Source organism: Pelophylax lessonae, assembly GCF_965119305.1.
Source record: "Pelophylax lessonae genome assembly, chromosome: 7".
Taxonomy (NCBI): Eukaryota; Metazoa; Chordata; class Amphibia; order Anura; family Ranidae; genus Pelophylax; species Pelophylax lessonae.
Window position 1 is genome coordinate 300,763,533 of NC_138774.1, and position 20,240 is coordinate 300,783,772.

Here is a 20,240-nt window from a genome sequence, read left to right on the forward strand (position 1 = left end):
GTATGTACAGGAGAGGAGTGTGGAGGATATGACAGTGAGCAGTATGTACAGGAGAGGAGTGTGGAGGGTATGACAGTGAGCGGTATGTACAGGAGAGGAGTGTGGAGGATATGACAGTTGGCGGTATGTACAGGAGAGGAGTGTGGAGGGTATGACAGTGAGCGGTATGTACAGGAGAGGAATGTGGAGGATATGACAGTGAGCGGTATGTACAGGAGAGGAGTGTGGAGGATATGACAGTGAGCGGTATGTACAGGAGAGGAGTGTGGAGGGTATGACAGTGAGCGGTATGTACAGGAGAGGAGTGTGGAGGATATGACAGTGGGCGGTATGTACAGGAGAGGAGTGTGGAGGATATGACAGTGAGCGGTATGTACAGGAGAGGAGTGTGGAGGATATGACAGTGGGCAGTATGTACAGGAGAGGAGTGTGGAGGATATGACAGTGGGCACTATGTGGAGGGTATGACAGTGGGCAGTATGTACAGGAGAGGAGTGTGGAGGGTATGACAGTGGGCGGTATGTACAGGAGAGGAGTGTGGAGGATATGACAGTGAGCGGTATGTACAGGAGAGGAGTGTGGAGGGTATGACAGTGAGCGGTATGTACAGGAGAGGAGTGTGGAGGATATGACAGTGAGCGGTATGTACAGGAGAGGAGTGTGGAGGATATGACAGTGAGCGGTATGTACAGGAGAGGAGTGTGGAGGGTATGACAGTGAGCGGTATGTACAGGAGAGGAGTGTGGAGGGTATGACAGTGAGCGGTATGTACAGGAGAGGAATGTGGAGGATATGACAGTGAGCGGTATGTACAGGAGAGGAGTGTGGAGGGTATGACAGTGAGCGGTATGTACAGGAGAGGAGTGTGGAGGATATGACAGTGAGCGGTATGTACAGGAGAGGAGTGTGGAGGATATGACAGTGAGCGGTATGTACAGGAGAGGAGTGTGGAGGATATGACAGTGAGCGGTATGTACAGGAGAGGAGTGTGGAGGATATGACAGTGAGCGGTATGTACAGGAGAGGAGTGTGGAGGATATGACAGTGAGCGGTATGTACAGGAGAGGAGTGTGGAGGATATGACAGTGAGCGGTATGTATAGGAGAGGAGTGTGGAGTATATGACAGTGAGCGGTATGTACAGGAGAGGAGTGTGGAGGATATGACAGTGAGCGGTATGTACAGGAGAGGAGTGTGGAGGATATGACAGTGAGCGGTATGTACAGGAGAGGAGTGTGGAGGATATGACAGTGAGCGGTATGTATAGGAGAGGAGTGTGGAGGATATGACAGTGGGCGGTATGTACAGGAGAGGAGTGTGGAGGATATGACAGTGAGCGGTATGTACAGGAGAGGAGTGTGGAGGATATGACAGTGAGCGGTATGTACAGGAGAGGAGTGTGGAGGGTATGACAGTGAGCGGTATGTACAGGAGAGGAGTGTGGAGGATATGACAGTGGGCGGTATGTACAGGAGAGGAGTGTGGAGTATATGACAGTGAGCGGTATGTACAGGAGAGGAGTGTGGAGGATATGACAGTGAGCGGTATGTACAGGAGAGGAGTGTGGAGGATATGACAGTGAGCGGTATGTACAGGAGAGGAGTGTGGAGGATATGACAGTGAGCGGTATGTATAGGAGAGGAGTGTGGAGGATATGACAGTGAGCGGTATGTACAGGAGAGGAGTGTGGAGGGTATGACAGTGGGCAGTATGTACAGGAGAGGAGTGTGAAGGATATGACAGTTGGCGGTATGTACAGGAGAGGAGTGTGGAGGGTATGACAGTGGGCGGTATGTACAGGAGAGGAGTGTGGAGGATATGACAGTTGGCGGTATGTACAGGAGAGGAATGTGGAGGATATGACAGTGAGCGGTATGTACAGGAGAGGAGTGTGGAGGATATGACAGTGAGCGGTATGTACAGGAGAGGAGTGTGGAGGGTATGACAGTGAGCGGTATGTACAGGAGAGGAGTGTGGGGGGTATGACAGTGAGCGGTATGTACAGGAGAGGAGTGTGGAGGATATGACAGTTGGCGGTATGTACAGGAGAGGAGTGTGGAGGGTATGACAGTGGGCGGTATGTACAGGAGAGGAGTGTGGAGGGTATAACAGTGAGCGGTATGTACAGGAGAGGAGTGTGGAGGGTATGACAGTTGGCGGTATGTACAGGAGAGGAGTGTGGAGGGTATGACAGTGAGCGGTATGTACAGGAGAGGAGTGTGGAGGATATGACAGTTGGCGGTATGTACAGGAGAGGAGTGTGGAGGGTATGACAGTGAGCGGTATGTACAGGAGAGGAGTGTGGAGGGTATAACAGTGAGCGGTATGTACAGGAGAGGAATGTGGAGGATATGACAGTGAGCGGTATGTACAGGAGAGGAGTGTGGAGGATATGACAGTGAGCGGTATGTACAGGAGAGGAGTGTGGAGGATATGACAGTTGGCGGTATGTACAGGAGAGGAGTGTGGAGGATATGACAGTGAGCGGTATGTACAGGAGAGGAGTGTGGAGGGTATGACAGTGAGCGGTATGTACAGGAGAGGAGTGTGGAGGGTATGACAGTGAGCAGTATGTACAGGAGAGGAATGTGGAGGATATGACAGTGAGCGGTATGTACAGGAGAGGAGTGTGGAGGATATGACAGTGAGCGGTATGTACAGGAGAGGAGTGTGGAGGATATGACAGTGAGCGGTATGTACAGGAGAGGAATGTGGAGGGTATGACAGTGAGCGGTATGTACAGGAGAGGAGTGTGGAGGATATGACAGTGAGCGGTATGTACAGGAGAGGAGTGTGGAGGGTATGACAGTGAGCGGTATGTACAGGAGAGGAGTGTGGAGAATATGACAGCGTGCGGTATGTACAGGAGAGGAGTGTGGAGGGTATGACAGTGGGCGGTATGTACAGGAGAGGAGTGCGGAGGATATGACAGTGAGCGGTATGTACAGGAGAGGAATGTGGAGGATATGACAGTGAGCGGTATGTACAGGAGAGGAGTGTGGAGGATATGACAGTGAGCGGTATGTACAGGAGAGGAGTGTGGAGGATATGACAGTGAGCGGTATGTACAGGAGAGGAGTGTGGGGGGTATGACAGTGAGCGGTATGTACAGGAGAGGAGTGTGGAGGATATGACAGTGAGCGGTATGTACAGGAGAGGAGTGTGGAGGATATGACAGTTGGCGGTATGTACAGGAGAGGAGTGTGGAGGGTATGACAGTGGGCGGTATGTACAGGAGAGGAGTGTTGAGGATATGACAGTGAGCGGTATGTACAGGAGAGGAATGTGGAGGGTATGACAGTGAGCGGTATGTACAGGAGAGGAGTGTGGAGGATATGACAGTGAGCGGTATGTACAGGAGAAGAGTGTGGAGGGTATGACAGTGGGCGGTATGTACAGGAGAGGAATGTGGAGGATATGACAGTGAGCGGTATGTACAGGAGAGGAGTGTGGAGGATATGACAGTGGGCACTATGTGGAGGGTATGACAGTGGGCAGTATGTACAGGAGAGGAGTGTGGAGGGTATGACAGTGAGCGGTATGTACAGGAGAGGAGTGTGGAGGATATGACAGTGAGCGGTATGTACAGGAGAGGAGTGTGGAGGGTATGACAGTGGGCGGTATGTACAGGAGAGGAGTGTGGAGGATATGACAGTGAGCGGTATGTACAGGAGAGGAGTGTGGAGGATATGACAGTGAGCGGTATGTACAGGAGAGGAGTGTGGAGGGTATGACAGTGAGCGGTATGTACAGGAGAGGAGTGTGGAGGATATGACAGTGAGCGGTATGTACAGGAGAGGAGTGTGGAGGATATGACAGTGAGCGGTATGTACAGGAGAGGAGTGTGGAGGGTATGACAGTGAGCGGTATGTACAGGAGAGGAATGTGGAGGATATGACAGTGAGCGGTATGTACAGGAGAGGAGTGTGGGGGGTATGACAGTGAGCGGTATGTACAGGAGAGGAGTGTGGAGGATATGACAGTGAGCGGTATGTACAGGAGAGGAGTGTGAAGGATATGACAGTTGGCGGTATGTACAGGAGAGGAGTGTGGAGGGTATGACAGTGGGCGGTATGTACAGGAGAGGAGTGTTGAGGATATGACAGTGAGCGGTATGTACAGGAGAGGAATGTGGAGGGTATGACAGTGAGCGGTATGTACAGGAGAGGAGTGTGGAGGATATGACAGTGAGCGGTATGTACAGGAGAGGAGTGTGGAGGGTATGACAGTGAGCGGTATGTACAGGAGAGGAGTGTGGAGGATATGACAGTGAGCAGTATGTACAGGAGAGGAATGTGGAGGATATGACAGTGAGCGGTATGTACAGGAGAGGAGTGTGGAGGGTATGACAGTGAGCGGTATGTACAGGAGAGGAGTGTGGAGGATATGACAGTGAGCAGTATGTACAGGAGAGGAGTGTGGAGGGTATGACAGTGGGCGGTATGAACAGGAGAGGAGTGTGGAGGGTATGACAGTGGGCGGTATGTACAGGAGAGGAGTGTGGAGGATATGACAGTGGGCGGTATGTACAGGAGAGGAATGTGGAGGATATGACAGTGAGCGGTATGTACAGGAGAGGAGTGTGGAGGGTATGACAGTGGGCGGTATGTACAGGAGAGGAGTGTGGAGGATATGACAGTGAGCGGTATGTACAGGAGAGGAGTGTGGAGGGTATGACAGTGAGCGGTATGTACAGGAGAGGAGTGTGGAGGGTATGACAGTGAGCGGTATGTACAGGAGAGGAGTGTGGAGGGGATGACAGTGGGCGGTATGTACAGGAGAGGAGTGTGGAGGATATGACAGTTGGCGGTATGTACAGGAGAGGAGTGTGGAGGATATGACAGTGAGCGGTATGTACAGGAGAGGAGTGTGGAGGGTATGACAGTGAGCGGTATGTACAGGAGAGGAGTGTGGAGGATATGACAGTGAGCGGTATGTATAGGAGAGGAGTGTGGAGGATATGACAGTGAGCAGTATGTACAGGAGAGGAGTGTGGAGGATATGACAGAGAGCGGTATGTACAGGAGAGGAGTGTGGAGGGTATGACAGTGGGCACTATGTACAGGAGAGGAGTGTGGAGTATATGACAGTTGGCGGTATGTACAGGAGAGGAGTGTGGAGGATATGACAGTGAGCGGTATGTACAGGAGAGGAGTGTGGAAGATATGACAGTGAGCGATATGTACAGGAGAGGAGTGTGGAGGATATGACAGTGAGCGGTATGTACAGGAGAGGAGTGTGGAGGTATGACAGTGGGCGGTATGTACAGGAGAGGAGTGTGGAGGATATGACAGTTGGCGGTATGTACAGGAGAGGAGTGTGGAGGGTATGACAGTGAGCGGTATGTACAGGAGAGGAGTGTGGAGGATATGACAGTGAGCGGTATGTACAGGAGAGGAGTGTGGAGGGTATGACAGTGAGCGGTATGTACAGGAGAGGAGTGTGGAGGATATGACAGCGGGCACTATGTACAGGAGAGGAGTGTGGAGGGTATGACAGTGAGTGGTATGTACAGGAGAGGAGGGTATGACAGTGAGCGGTATGCACAGGAGAGGAGTGTGGAGGGTATGACAGTGAGCGGTATGTACAGGAGAGGAGTGTGGAGGATATGACAGTGGGCAGTATGTACAGGAGAGGAGTGTGGAGGATATGACAGTTGGCGGTATGTACAGGAGAGGAGTGTGGAGGATATGACAGTGAGCGGTATGTACAGGAGAGGAGTGTGGAGGGTATGACAATGGGCAGTATGTACAGGAGAGGAGTGTGGAGGATATGACAGTTGGCGGTATGTACAGGAGAGGAGTGTGGGGGGTATGACAGTGAGCGGTATGTACAGGAGAGGAGTGTGGAGGATGTGACAGTGGGCGGTATGTACAGGAGAGGAGTGTGGAGGATATGACAGTGAGCGGTATGTACAGGAGAGGAGTGTGGAGGGTATGACAGTGAGCAGTATGTACAGGAGAGGAGTGTGGAAGATATGACAGTGGGCGGTATGTACAGGAGAGGAGTGCGGAGGGTATGACAGTGGGCGGTATGAACAGGAGAGGAGTGTGGAGGATATGACAGTGAGCGGTATGTACAGGAGAGGAGTGTGGAGGGTATGACAGTGAGCGGTATGTACAGGAGAGGAGTGTGGAGGATATGACAGTGAGCGGTATGTATAGGAGAGGAGTGTGGAGGATATGACAGTGGGCGGTATGTACAGGAGAGGAGTGTGGAGGGGATGACAGTGGGCGGTATGTACAGGAGAGGAGTGTGGAGGATATGACAGTGAGCGGTATGTACAGGAGAGGAGTGTGGAGGGGATGACAGTGGGCACTATGTACAGGAGAGGAGTGTGGAGGGGATGACAGTGGGCACTATGTACAGGAGAGGAGTGTGGAGGGTATGACAGTGGGCACTATGTACAGGAGAGGAGGGTATGACAGTGAGCGGTATGTACAGGAGAGGAGTGTGGGGGGTATGACAGTGAGCGGTATGTACAGGAGAGGAGTGTGGAGGGTATGACAGTGGGCACTATGTACAGGAGAGGAGTGTTGAGGTATGACAGTGGGCGGTATGTACAGGAGAGGAGTGTGGGGGGTATGACAGTGGGCACTATGTACAGGAGAGGAGTGTGGAGGGTATGACAGTGAGCGGTATGTACAGGAGAGGAGTGTGGGGGGTATGACAGTGGGCACACTATGTACAGGAGAGGAGTGTGGAGGGGATGACAGTGGGCGGTATGTACAGGAGAGGAGTGTGGAGGATATGACAGTGGGCACTATGTACAGGAGAGGAGTGTGGAGGGTATGACAGTGGGCAGTATGTACAGGAGAGGAGTGTGGAGGGTATGACAGTGAGCGGTATGTACAGGAGAGGAGTGTGGAGGATATGACAGTGAGCGGTATGTACAGGAGAGGAGTGTGGAGGATATGACAGTGAGCGGTATGTACAGGAGAGGAGTGTGGAGGGTATGACAGTGGGCGGTATGTACAGGAGAGGAGTGTGGAGGGGATGACAGTGGGCAGTATGTACAGGAGAGAAGTGTGGAGGATATGACAGTGAGCACTATGTAGAGGAGAGGAGTGTGGAGGGTATGACAGTGAGCGGTATGTACAGGAGAGGAGTGTGGTGGATATGACAGTGAGCGGTATGTACAGGAGAGGAGTGTGGGAGGTATGACAGTGAGCGGTATGTACAGGAGAGGAGTGTGGAGGGTATGACAGTGAGCTTTATGTACAGGAGAGGAGTGTGGGAGGTATGACAGTGAGCACTATGTACAGGAGAGGAGTGTGGAGGATATGACAGTGGGCGGTATGTACAGGAGAGGAGTGTGGAGGGTATGACAGTGGGCGGTATGTACAGGAGAGGAATGTGGAGGATATGACAGTGAGCGGTATGTACAGGAGAGGAGTGTGGGGGGTATGACAGTGAGCGGTATGTACAGGAGAGGAGTGTGGAGGATATGACAGTGGGCGGTATGTACAGGAGAGGAGTGTGGAAGATATGACAGTGAGCGGTATGTACAGGAGAGGAGTGTGGGGGGTATGACAGTGAGCGGTATGTACAGGAGAGGAGTGTGGAGGATATGACAGTGGGCACTATGTGGAGGGTATGACAGTGGGCAGTATGTACAGGAGAGGAGTGTGGAGGGTATGACAGTGAGCGGTATGTACAGGAGAGGAGTGTGGAGGGTATGACAGTGAGCGGTATGTACAGGAGAGGAGTGTGGAGGGTATGACAGTGGGCAGTATGTACAGGAGAGGAGTGTGGAGGATATGACAGTGAGCGGTATGTACAGGAGAGGAGTGTGGAGGGTATGACAGTGAGCGGTATGTACAGGAGAGGAGTGTGGAGGATATGACAGTGGGCACTATGTGGAGGGTATGACAGTGGGCAGTATGTACAGGAGAGGAGTGTGGAGGGTATGACAGTGGGCAGTATGTACAGGAGAGGAGTGTGGAGGATATGACAGTGAGCGGTATGTACAGGAGAGGAGTGTGGAGGATATGACAGTGGGCACTATGTGGAGGGTATGACAGTGGGCAGTATGTACAGGAGAGGAATGTGGAGGATATGACAGTGGGCAGTATGTACAGGAGAGGAGTGTGGAGGATATGACAGTGAGCGGTATGTACAGGAGAGGAGTGTGGAGGGTATGACAGTGAGCGGTATGTACAGGAGAGGAGTGTGGAAGATATGACAGTGAGCTGTATGTACAGGAGAGGAGTGTGGAGGGTATGACAGTGGGCGGTATGTACAGGAGAGGAGTGTGGAGGATATGACAGTGAGCGGTATGTACAGGAGAGGAGTGTGGAGGATATGACAGTGAGCGGTATGTACAGGAGAGGAGTGTGGAGGGTATGACAGTGAGCGGTATGTACAGGAGAGGAGTATGGAGGATATGACAGTGGGCGGTATGTACAGGAGAGGAGTGTGGAGGATATGACAGTGGGCACTATGTACAGGAGAGGAGTGTGGAGGGTATAACAGTGAGCGGTATGTACAGGAGAGGAGTGTGGAGGATATGACAGTGGGCGGTATGTACAGGAGAGGAGTGTGGAGGATATGACAGTGAGCAGTATGTACAGGAGAGGAGTGTGGAGGGTATGACAGTGAGCGGTATGTACAGGAGAGGAGTGTGGAGGATATGACAGTGAGCGGTATGTACAGGAGAGGAGTGTGGAGGATATGACAGTGAGCGGTATGTACAGGAGAGGAGTGTGGAGGGTATGACAGTGGGCGGTATGTACAGGAGAGGAGTGTGGAGGATATGACGGTGAGCAGTATGTACAGGAGAGGAGTGTGGAGGGTATGACAGTGGGCGGTATGTACAGGAGAGGAGTGTGGAAGATATGACAGTGAGCTGTATGTACAGGAGAGGAGTGTGGAGGGTATGACAGTGGGCACTATGTACAGGAGAGGAGTGTGGAGGATATGACAGTGGGCACTATGTACAGGAGAGGAGGGTATGACAGTGAGCTGTATGTACAGGAGAGGAGTGTGGGGGGGATGACAGTGAGCTGTATGTACAGGAGAGGAGTGTGGGGGGGATGACAGTGAGCGGTATGTACAGGAGAGGAGTGTGGGGGGGGGTGACAGTGAGCGGTATGTACAGGAGAGGAGTGTGGGGGGGATGACAGTGAGCTGTATGTACAGGAGAGGAGTGTGGGGGGGATGACAGTGAGCTGTATGTACAGGAGAGGAGTGTGGGGGGGGGTGACAGTGGGCACTATGTACAGGAGAGGAGTGTGGAGGGTATGACAGTGAGCTGTATGTACAGGAGAGGAGTGTGGAGGGTATGACAGTGAGCTGTATGTACAGGAGAGGAGTGTGGGAGGGATGACAGTGAGCACTATGTACAGTAAAGTATGGATGATCTCCTGTTTTAGTCTGAATATTGATTATTTTGGCTATTGGAATATATATTCTATATACCGGCAGTATTAGTACCATGACTACACATGATGGCTTCCTGCTGTTCATGGTTGTTGAGGACGTGGTCGGGATTGGCTCCTGTAACAGTGATGTCACCAGCCCCGTTCACTCACATGGAGGTGATTTCGGGGGCAAGTGGCTGCAGGAGACCGCAGAGATGGAACACCATGGTAAAATAATCAGGAAAAGGAGGAATTTCTGTAGAATCTGACCTCTGATTACGTTACACAGAGCAACTGAAATGTCAGCCGGTTTGGATTTACTCCAGCTTGGACAATCTGGCTCTCCTCTCCTGATAGAACATCTAAATCCTTGTCCTGGCCGTACCCCGGGCTCCCTGCACAGATCCATCGCATGCACTATGAAGGGGACAGTGAACCGCCCTCCTCCTCCTCCTCTCCTATATTTTATATATAATGGTCCCGATTCATATTCAGGACTTGTCTGGAGCCCCCCCCCCCCCCCCCCCTCTTTCCGCCCTCACATCCCGTCCTTCCACGCAGACATTGCTTGCAGCCAATGTGACATTTTCAGAGGTGACAACCTCGCGTGTCTTGTATTAAACAGGCTGCGGCCCGGCTTCTAATGAATTCAGCTCCCTCCACGCATGCCCCATGCGGATATGCATGTGGAAAACAACCTTCCCTTATTCGGGGGCGCTGGGTGCTGTCACTTTAAGGCCGTGACAGAAGAGACACAACAGCAGAATGTAAATTGATGTGGAGGGAAGATGGGGAAAATAGAGGGAGAGGAAAGGGCAGGGAGAGCCGACCAGGCCGGGATATGGATCCAGGACGCTGGAGAAGGGCGAGAAATAGGGAAGAAAGGCAGGAACTGTACTATGGGAGGCCCAGGAGGCCAGCAGATGGAGGGATAGAGGAGGACAAGTAGGTGATGAGAAATGAAGGCATGCCAGCAAGGAAAGAGGTGGGAGCAAATCATAGACAGCAGAGCAAGATGTGGGCAGAGATACGGAGGCAAGGATGGCGAGGAGTGGAGGATGAGGGAATAGTAATAGGACGGATGTCTGGATACAAGTGGGAGGAGATGAGTATAGAGGAGGGAGAGGAGAACACCAGAGACGCAAGCAGGACAGAAAGTCACAAATCACAGGAAATGCACTTTGCAAACATGGAGAAGGCGATACGGGACATCTCCGGATTTAACGCAAAGAGTATTAAAGTCATTCCGTATAAAGAATAACGCACATTGCGTCAAAGCCATGTTATATGAGGAACTATATACATTGTATCCATGCTATAGGAAGAATCCTATACATTGTATCCATTCTATAGGAAGAATCCTATACATTGTATCCATTCTATAGGAAGAATCCTATACATTTTATCCATTCTATAGGAAGAACTATATACATTGTATCCATTCTATAGGAAGAATCATATACATTGTGTCCATTCTATAGGAAGAATCCTATACATTCTATATGAAGGATTACATACAATTGTATAAAAGCCATGTTATATTATTATTATACAGGACTTGTATAGCGCCAACAGTTTGTGCAGTGCTTTACAAAGTGAATATATATAATGAATTATATATTTTATCCATGTTCTATGTCAAATATGTATATTATATCCATGTGATATGATGAATTTCATACTTTGTATCTATTCCACTCGAAAAATACCCTACATTCCATCCATTCTATATGAGTATGGTACATTGCATAAACATTATATGAGGACTAACATATTGTACATTGTATCTATACTATATAAAGAAATGCTATATGAAGAGTAACGTACATCGTAGCAATCATTCTATATGAAGAGTAATGTACATTGTACCGATTATTCTATATGAAGAGTAACGTACATGGTACCAATCATTCTATATGAAGAGTAACGTACATCGTACCAATCATTCTATATGAAGAGTAATGTACATCGTACCGATCCTTCTATATGAAGAGTAATGTACATCGTACCGATCATTCTATATGAAGAGTAACGTACATCGTACCGATCATTCTATATGAAGAGTAACGTACATGGTACCGATCATTCTATATGAAGAGTAATGTACATCGTACCAATCCTTCTATATGAAGAGTAACGTACATCGTACCGATCATTCTATATGAAGAGTAATGTACATCGTACCAATCCTTCTATATGAAGAGTAACGTACATCGTACCGATCATTCTATATGAAGAGTAACGTACATCGTATCGATCATTCCATATGAAGAGTAACGTACATCGTACCGATCATTCCATATGAAGAGTAACGTACATCGTATCGATCATTCTATATAAAGAGTAACGTACATCGTACCGATCATTCCATATGAAGAGTAACGTACATCGTACCTATCATTCTATATGAAGAGTAACGTACATCGTACCGATCATTCCATATGAAGAGTAACATACATCGTACCGATCATTCTATATGAACAGTAACGTACATCGTACCGATCATTCCATATGAAGAGTAACGTACATCGTACCGATCCTTCTATATGAAGAGTAACCTACATCGTACCAATCCTTCTATATGAAGAGTAACGTACATCGTACATCGTACCGATCATTCTATATGAAGAGTAACCTACATCGTACCAATCCTTCTATATGAAGAGTAACGTACATCGTACCGATCATTCTATATGAAGAGTAACGTACATCGTACCGATCATTCTATATGAAGAGTAACGTACATGGTACCGATTATTCTATACGAAGAGTAACGTACATGGTACCGATCATTCTATATGAAGAGTAACATACATCGTACCGATCCTTCTATATGAAGAGTAACGTACATCGTACCGATCCTTCTATATGAAGAGTAACGTACATCATACCGATCCTTCTATATGAAGAGTAACGTACATGGTACCGATCATTCTATATGAAGAGTAACGTACATCGTACCGATGATTCTATATGAAGAGTAACGTACATCGTACCGATGATTCTATATGAAGAGTAACGTACATCGTACCGATCATTCCATATGAAGAGTAACGTACATCGTACCGATCATTCTATATGAAGAGTAACGTACATCGTACCGATCATTCTATATGAAGAGTAACGTACATCGTACCGATCATTCTATATGAAGAGTAACATACATTGTACCGATCCTTCTATATGAAGAGTAACGTACATCGTACCGATCCTTCTATATGAAGAGTAACGTACATCGTACCGATCATTCTATATGAAGAGTAACCTACATTGTACCGATCCTTCTATATGAAGAGTAACATACATCGTACCGATCCTTCTATATGAAGAGTAACGTACATCGTACCGATCCTTCTATATGAAGAGTAACGTACATCGTACCGATCATTCTATATGAAGAGTAACGTACATCGTACCGATCCTTCTATATGAAGAGTAACCTACATCGTACCGATCATTCTATATGAAGAGTAACGTACATCGTACCGATTATTCTATATGAAGAGTAACGTACATCGTACCAATCCTTCTATATGAAGAGTAACGTACATCGTACCGATGATTCTATATGAAGAGTAACGTACATCGTACCGATCATTCCATATGAAGAGTAACGTACATCGTACCGATCATTCTATATGAAGAGTAACGTACATTGTACCGATCATTCTATATGAAGAGTAATGTACATCGTACCAATCATTCTATATGAAGAGTAACATACATCGTACCGATCATTCTATATGAAGAGTAACGTACATCGTACCGATCCTTCTATATGAAGAGTAACGTACATCGTACCGATGATTCTATATGAAGAGTAACGTACATCGTACCGATCATTCCATATGAAGAGTAACGTACATCGTACCGATCATTCCATATGAAGAGTAACGTACATCGTACCGATCATTCTATATGAAGAGTAATGTACATCGTACCGATCATTCTATATGAAGAGTAATGTACATCGTACCAATCCTTCTATATGAAGAGTAACGTACATCGTACCGATCATTCTATATGAAGAGTAACGTACATCGTACCGATCATTCCATATGAAGAGTAACGTACATCGTACCGATCCTTCTATATGAAGAGTAACGTACATTGTACCGATCATTCCATATGAAGAGTAACATATATCGTACCGATCCTTCTATATGAAGAGTAACGTACATCGTACCAATCATTCTATATGAAGAGTAACATACATGGTACCGATCATTCTATATGAAGAGTAATGTACATTGTACCGATTATTCTATATGAAGAGTAACGTACATGGTACCGATCATTCTATATGAAGAGTAACATACATCGTACCGATCCTTCTATATGAAGAGTAACGTACATCATACCGATCCTTCTATATGAAGAGTAACGTACATCGTACCGATCATTCTATAAGAAGAGTAACGTGCATGGTACCAATCATTCTATATGAAGAGTAACGTACATCGTACCGATCATTCTATATGAAGAGTAACGTACATCGTACCGATCATTCCATATGAAGAGTAACGTACATCGTACCGATCATTCTATATGAAGAGTAACGTACATCGTACCGATCCTTTTATATGAAGAGTAATGTACATCGTACCGATCATTCTATATGAAGAGTAATGTACATCGTACCAATCCTTCTATATGAAGAGTAACGTACATTGTACCGATCATTCTATATGAAGAGTAACGTACATCGTACCGATCATTCTATATGAAGAGTAATGTACATCGTACCGATCCTTCTATATGAAGAGTAACCTACATCGTACCGATCATTCTATATGAAGAGTAACGTACATCGTACCAATCCTTCTATATGAAGAGTAACGTACATCGTACCGATGATTCTATATGAAGAGTAACGTACATCGTACCGATCATTCCATATGAAGAGTAACGTACATCGTACCGATCATTCTATATGAAGAGTTACGTACATCGTACCGATCCTTTTATATGAAGAGTAATGTACATTGTACCAATCATTCTATATGAAGAGTAATGTACATCGTACCAATCATTCTATATGAAGAGTAACGTACATTGTACCGATCCTTCTATATGAAGAGTAACGTACATCGTACCGATCATTCTATATGAAGAGTAACGTACATCTTACCGATCCTTCTATATGAAGAGTAACGTACATCGTACCGATGATTCTATATGAAGAGTAACGTACATCGTACCGATCATTCCATATGAAGAGTAACGTACATCGTACCGATCATTCCATATGAAGAGTAACGTACATCGTACCGATCATTCTATATGAAGAGTAACGTACATCGTACCGATCATTCTATATGAAGAGTAACGTACATCGTACCGATCATTCTATATGAAGAGTAACGTACATCGTACCGATCCTTCTATATGAAGAGTAACGTACATCGTACCGATGATTCTATATGAAGAGTAACGTACATCGTACCGATCATTCCATATGAAGAGTAACGTACATCGTACCGATCATTCCATATGAAGAGTAACGTACATCGTACCGATCATTCTATATGAAGAGTAATGTACATTGTACCGATTATTCTATATGAAGAGTAATGTACACCGTACCGATCATTCTATATGAAGAGTAATGTACATCGTACCAATCCTTCTATATGAAGAGTAACGTACATCGTACCGATCATTCTATATGAAGAGTAACGTACATCGTACCGATCATTCCATATGAAGAGTAACGTACATCGTACCGATCCTTCTATATGAAGAGTAACGTACATTGTACCGATCATTCCATATGAAGAGTAACGTACATCGTACCAATCATTCTATATGAAGAGTAACCTACATCGTACAGATCATTCTATATGAAGAGTAACGTACATCGTACCGACCATTCTATATGAAGAGTAACATACATGGTACCGATCATTCTATATGAAGAGTAATGTACATTGTACCGATTATTCTATATGAAGAGTAACGTACATGGTACCGATCATTCTATATGAAGAGTAACATTCATCGTACCGATCCTTCTATATGAAGAGTAACGTACATCATACCGATCCTTCTATATGAAGAGTAACGTACATCGTACCGATCATTCTATATGAAGAGTAACGTGCATGGTACCAATCATTCTATATGAAGAGTAACATACATCGTACCGATCATTCTATATGAAGAGTAACGTACATCGTACCGATCACTCCATATGAAGAGTAACGTACATCGTACCGATCATTCTATATGAAGAGTAACGTACATCGTACCGATCCTTTTATATGAAGAGTAATGTACATCGTACCGATCATTCTATATGAAGAGTAATGTACATCGTACCAATCCTTCTATATGAAGAGTAACGTACATTGTACCGATCATTCTATATGAAGAGTAACGTACATCGTACCGATCATTCTATATGAAGAGTAATGTACATCGTACCGATCATTCTATATGAAGAGTAACGTACATCGTACCGATCATTCCATATGAAGAGTAACGTACATCGTACCGATCCTTCTATATGAAGAGTAACGTACATTGTACCGATCATTCCATATGAAGAGTAACGTACATCGTACCAATCATTCTATATGAAGAGTAACCTACATCGTACAGATCATTCTATATGAAGAGTAACGTACATCTTACCGATCATTGTATATGAAGAGTAATGTACATTGTACCGATTATTCTATATGAAGAGTAACGTACATGGTACCGATCATTCTATATGAAGAGTAACATACATCGTACCGATCCTTCTATATGAAGAGTAACGTACATCATACCGATCCTTCTATATGAAGAGTAACGTACATCATACCGATCCTTCTATATGAAGAGTAACGTACATCGTACCGATCATTCTATATGAAGAGTAACGTGCATGGTACCAATCATTCTATATGAAGAGTAACATACATCGTACCGATCATTCTATATGAAGAGTAACGTACATCGTACCAATCCTTCTATATGAAGAGTAACGTACATCGTACCGATCATTCCATATGAAGAGTAACGTACATCGTACCGATCATTCCATATGAAGAGGTAGGTCAACAACATCAATTGGCGGGTCTGTGCGGGAGAACAGCAGACCAAACAGAAATAAACAAAACCGCCAATCACGTTTAACTTCCGTAAAACTAAGAGGGGTATATGCTAATGCCAGGAGCCTAGCTAATAAGATGGATGAGTTGGAAATGTTAGTACATGAGGAAGACATAGACCTTGTGGGAATAGCGGAGACTTGGTTCGACCCCTCACATGACTGGCTGGCCAATATCCAAGGGTATTCGGTGTACCGGAAGGACAGGGTTGGTAAAAGAGGGGGAGGGGTATGTCTCTATGTCAAGAACAATATAAAGGTGCTAGAAAGGAGTGACATTACGGATGGGATGAGCATGGATTTAGAATCTGTGTGGGTTGAACTCGATAGGGAAGAAGATAAGGGAAAAGTAGTTGTGGGGGTTTGCTATAGGCCACCTAACCAAGGGGAGGAGGTAGAGCTGGAATTTTTAGCACTAATAGGTAAAGCGGCAAAACTAGGATCAGTCATCATATTGGGGGACTTCAATTATCCCGACATTGACTGGGAAGAGGGGACTGCACACTCGCATAAGGCCCGGCTATTCACGGAAACCTTACAGGATAACTACATGTCGCAGTTTGTGGATTCCCCTACTAGAGAGAATGCTATCCTGGATCTATTGATCACTAATGACCCAGACATAATCTCGGAGGTAGGAGTCCAGGACAACCTGGGCTCTAGCGATCACAGGATGATCACATTTAGTATAAATAACAATATAAAAAGGCAAGTGGGGAACATAAGAACCCTAAACTTCAGAAGGGCAGACTTTCCAAAATTGTACTCATTGATGGAAAGGGTAAACTGGGACCAAACCCTGGGATCACTGACCACAGAGGAAAAATGGGAATGCTTTAGAACAATATTAAGCAAAGGCATCTTGCAGTGCATTCCTATGGGGAATAAATTTAGAAGAGACAAAGCCAAACCTGGCTGGCTAAACCGTAGCGTTAAAAAACTTATTAGGGGAAAAAAATTGGCCTTCAAGAAATATAAATCAGAGGGCACAGTATCGGCCTTCCAGCAATACAAGGAGGAAAATAAGAAGTGTAAACACGAAATCAAGATGGCTAAAATCAACTTTGAGAGACAAATAGCGGAGGATAGTAAAAAAAACCCAAAGAAATTCTTTAAATATATCAACAGCAAAAAAACTAGGGCAGAGCATATTGCACACATAATTAACGATGATGGGAGGATGGTTACAGAGGACACTGAAAAAGCAACCGTGCTGAATTCTTTTTTCTCGTCAGTCTTTACGCAGGAAAAGGAAGGGTACACTGACCATGACTGTATGGTTAGTAGTAATACACAGGACTTGCCACTATGGCTAACAGAGGGTGAAATCAGGGAAAGGCTGGATAAACTTAACACAAACAAATCACCAGGCCCGGATGGCGTACATCCGAGAGTGCTCAAGGAACTCAGTATGGTTATATCTAGACCACTGTTCCTGATCTTTGCTGACAGTATTAGGACAGGAGATGTACCAGGGGATTGGAGGAAGGCTAACGTGATTCCGATATTCAAAAAGGGCCAGAGACATATCCCGGGAAATTATAGGCCTGTCAGTCTGACATCAATAATATGTAAACTTTTGGAGGGGATGATAAGGGACTATATCGTAGAGTATGCTAAAGACAACAACATCATCAGTAGTAACCAGCACGGGTTTACAAATGGGCGTTCTTGTCAAACCAATCTCTTAGCATTCTACGAGGAAGTGAGCTGTGAGCTAGATAGGGGGAGACCAGTGGATGTGGTGTACTTGGATTTCGCTAAGGCGTTTGATACAGTTCCCCACAAGCGCTTAATTTATAAAATAAGGTCTGCAGGTATCGACAGCAGGGTTTGCTCTTGGATACGGAATTGGCTAAAAGGCCGTGTCCAAAGGGTAGTAATAAACAGCGCATACTCAGACTGGTCTGAGGTAGTAAGCGGGGTGCCCCAGGGCTCAGTCCTGGGACCAACCTTGTTCAATTTATTCATAAACAGCATTGAGGAAGGGATCAGTAGTTCGTTATCAGTTTTTGCAGATGACACAAAATTGGCCAGGGCAATAACTGCACAGCATGAAGCAGATATCCTACAGAATGACCTGGACAAAATTACGGAGTGGGCAACGACATGGCAAATGAGGTTTAATGTGGAGAAGTGTAAGGTTTTGCACTTGGGGACCAAAAACATAAAAACACAATACACGTTAGGAGGGGAACCCTTGGGGGAATCAAAAATGGAGAAAGATTTGGGAGTCTTAGTTGATGATAGATTAGGCAACAGCATGCAATGCCAAGCGGCAGCTTCCAAAGCCAACAGAATATTAGCATGCATAAAGAAAGGGATGTATTCCAGAGATAAGACTATAATCCTTCCACTTTATAAAACTCTGGTCCGACCGCATCTGGAGTATTCTGTCCAGTTCTGGTCGCCAGTCCTCAGGAGGGATGTGTTGGAGCTGGAGAAAGTCCAGAGAAGGGCAACTAAACTGATTAGGGGGTTGGAGGACCTTACCTATGAAGAGCGGCTGCAATCGCTCGATTTATTTTCCCTGGAGAAAAGACGTCTGAGAGGGGACATGATAGCAATTTATAAATATCTTAATGGGGATCTCAGCTTAGAAGAAAAGCTGTTCATTCGAAGGAATTGCATGAGGACTCGAGGACATACAATGCGATTAGAGGAGAAGCGTTTTAACCTCAGGCAACGTGGGGGGTTCTTTACTGTTAGGGCTACAAGATTGTGGAATTGTCTACCACAAGAGGTGGTTTCTGCGGGTAGTATGGTGACTTTCAAAAGACTCTTAGACTTACATCTCAAGGATCAGGAGATTGAGGGCTATGTTAGATGATTACAGTCACACACACCTACACAGGTTGAACTGGATGGACTATTGTCTTTATTCAACCTCGCCTACTATGTAACTATGTAACTATGTAAGAGTAACGTACATCGTACCGATCATTCTATATGAAGAGTAACGTACATCGTACCAATCCTTTTATATGAAGAGTAATGTACATCGTACCGATCATTCTATATGAAGAGTAATGTACATCGTACCAATCCTTCTATATGAAGAGTAACGTACATTGTACCGATCCTTCTATATGAAGAGTAACGTACATCGTACCGATCATTCTATATGAAGAGTAACGTACATCGTACTGATCATTCCATATGAAGAGTAACGTACATCGTACCGATCCTTCTATATGAAGAGTAACGTACATTGTACCGATCATTCTATATGAAGAGTAACCTACATCGTACAGATCATTCTATATGAAGAGTAACGTACATCTTACCGATCATTCTATATGAAGAGTAACGTACATGGTACCAATCATTCTATATGAAGAGTAACCTACATCGTACCAATCATTCTATATGAAGAGTAACGTACATGGTACCAATCATTCTATATGAAGAGTAACGTACATCGTACCGATCCTTCTATATGAAGAGTAACGTACATCGTACCGATTATTCCATATGAAGAGTAACGTACATCGTACCGATCATTCTATATGAAGAGTAACGTACATTGTACCGATCATTCTATATGAAGAGTAACGTACATCGTACCGATCATTCTATATGAAGAGTAACGTACATTGTACCGATCATTCTATATGAAGAGTAACATACATCGTACCGATCCTTCTATATGAAGAGTAATGTACATCGTACCAATCATTCTATATGAAGAGCAACGTACATCGTACCAATCATTCTATATGAAGAGCAACGTACATTGTACCGATCCTTCTATATGAAGAGTAACGTACATCGTACCGA

The 20,240-nt window shown here is 45.6% G+C and overlaps 1 protein-coding gene across 3 annotated transcripts in view; it reads right to left on the reverse strand.

Annotated features, from left to right (window-relative positions):
* NLGN3 (neuroligin 3) overlaps nucleotides 1-20,240 on the reverse strand; it is a 177,628-nt gene that overhangs the window by 97,632 nt on the left and 59,756 nt on the right. The gene's annotated exons all lie outside the window — the stretch shown is intronic.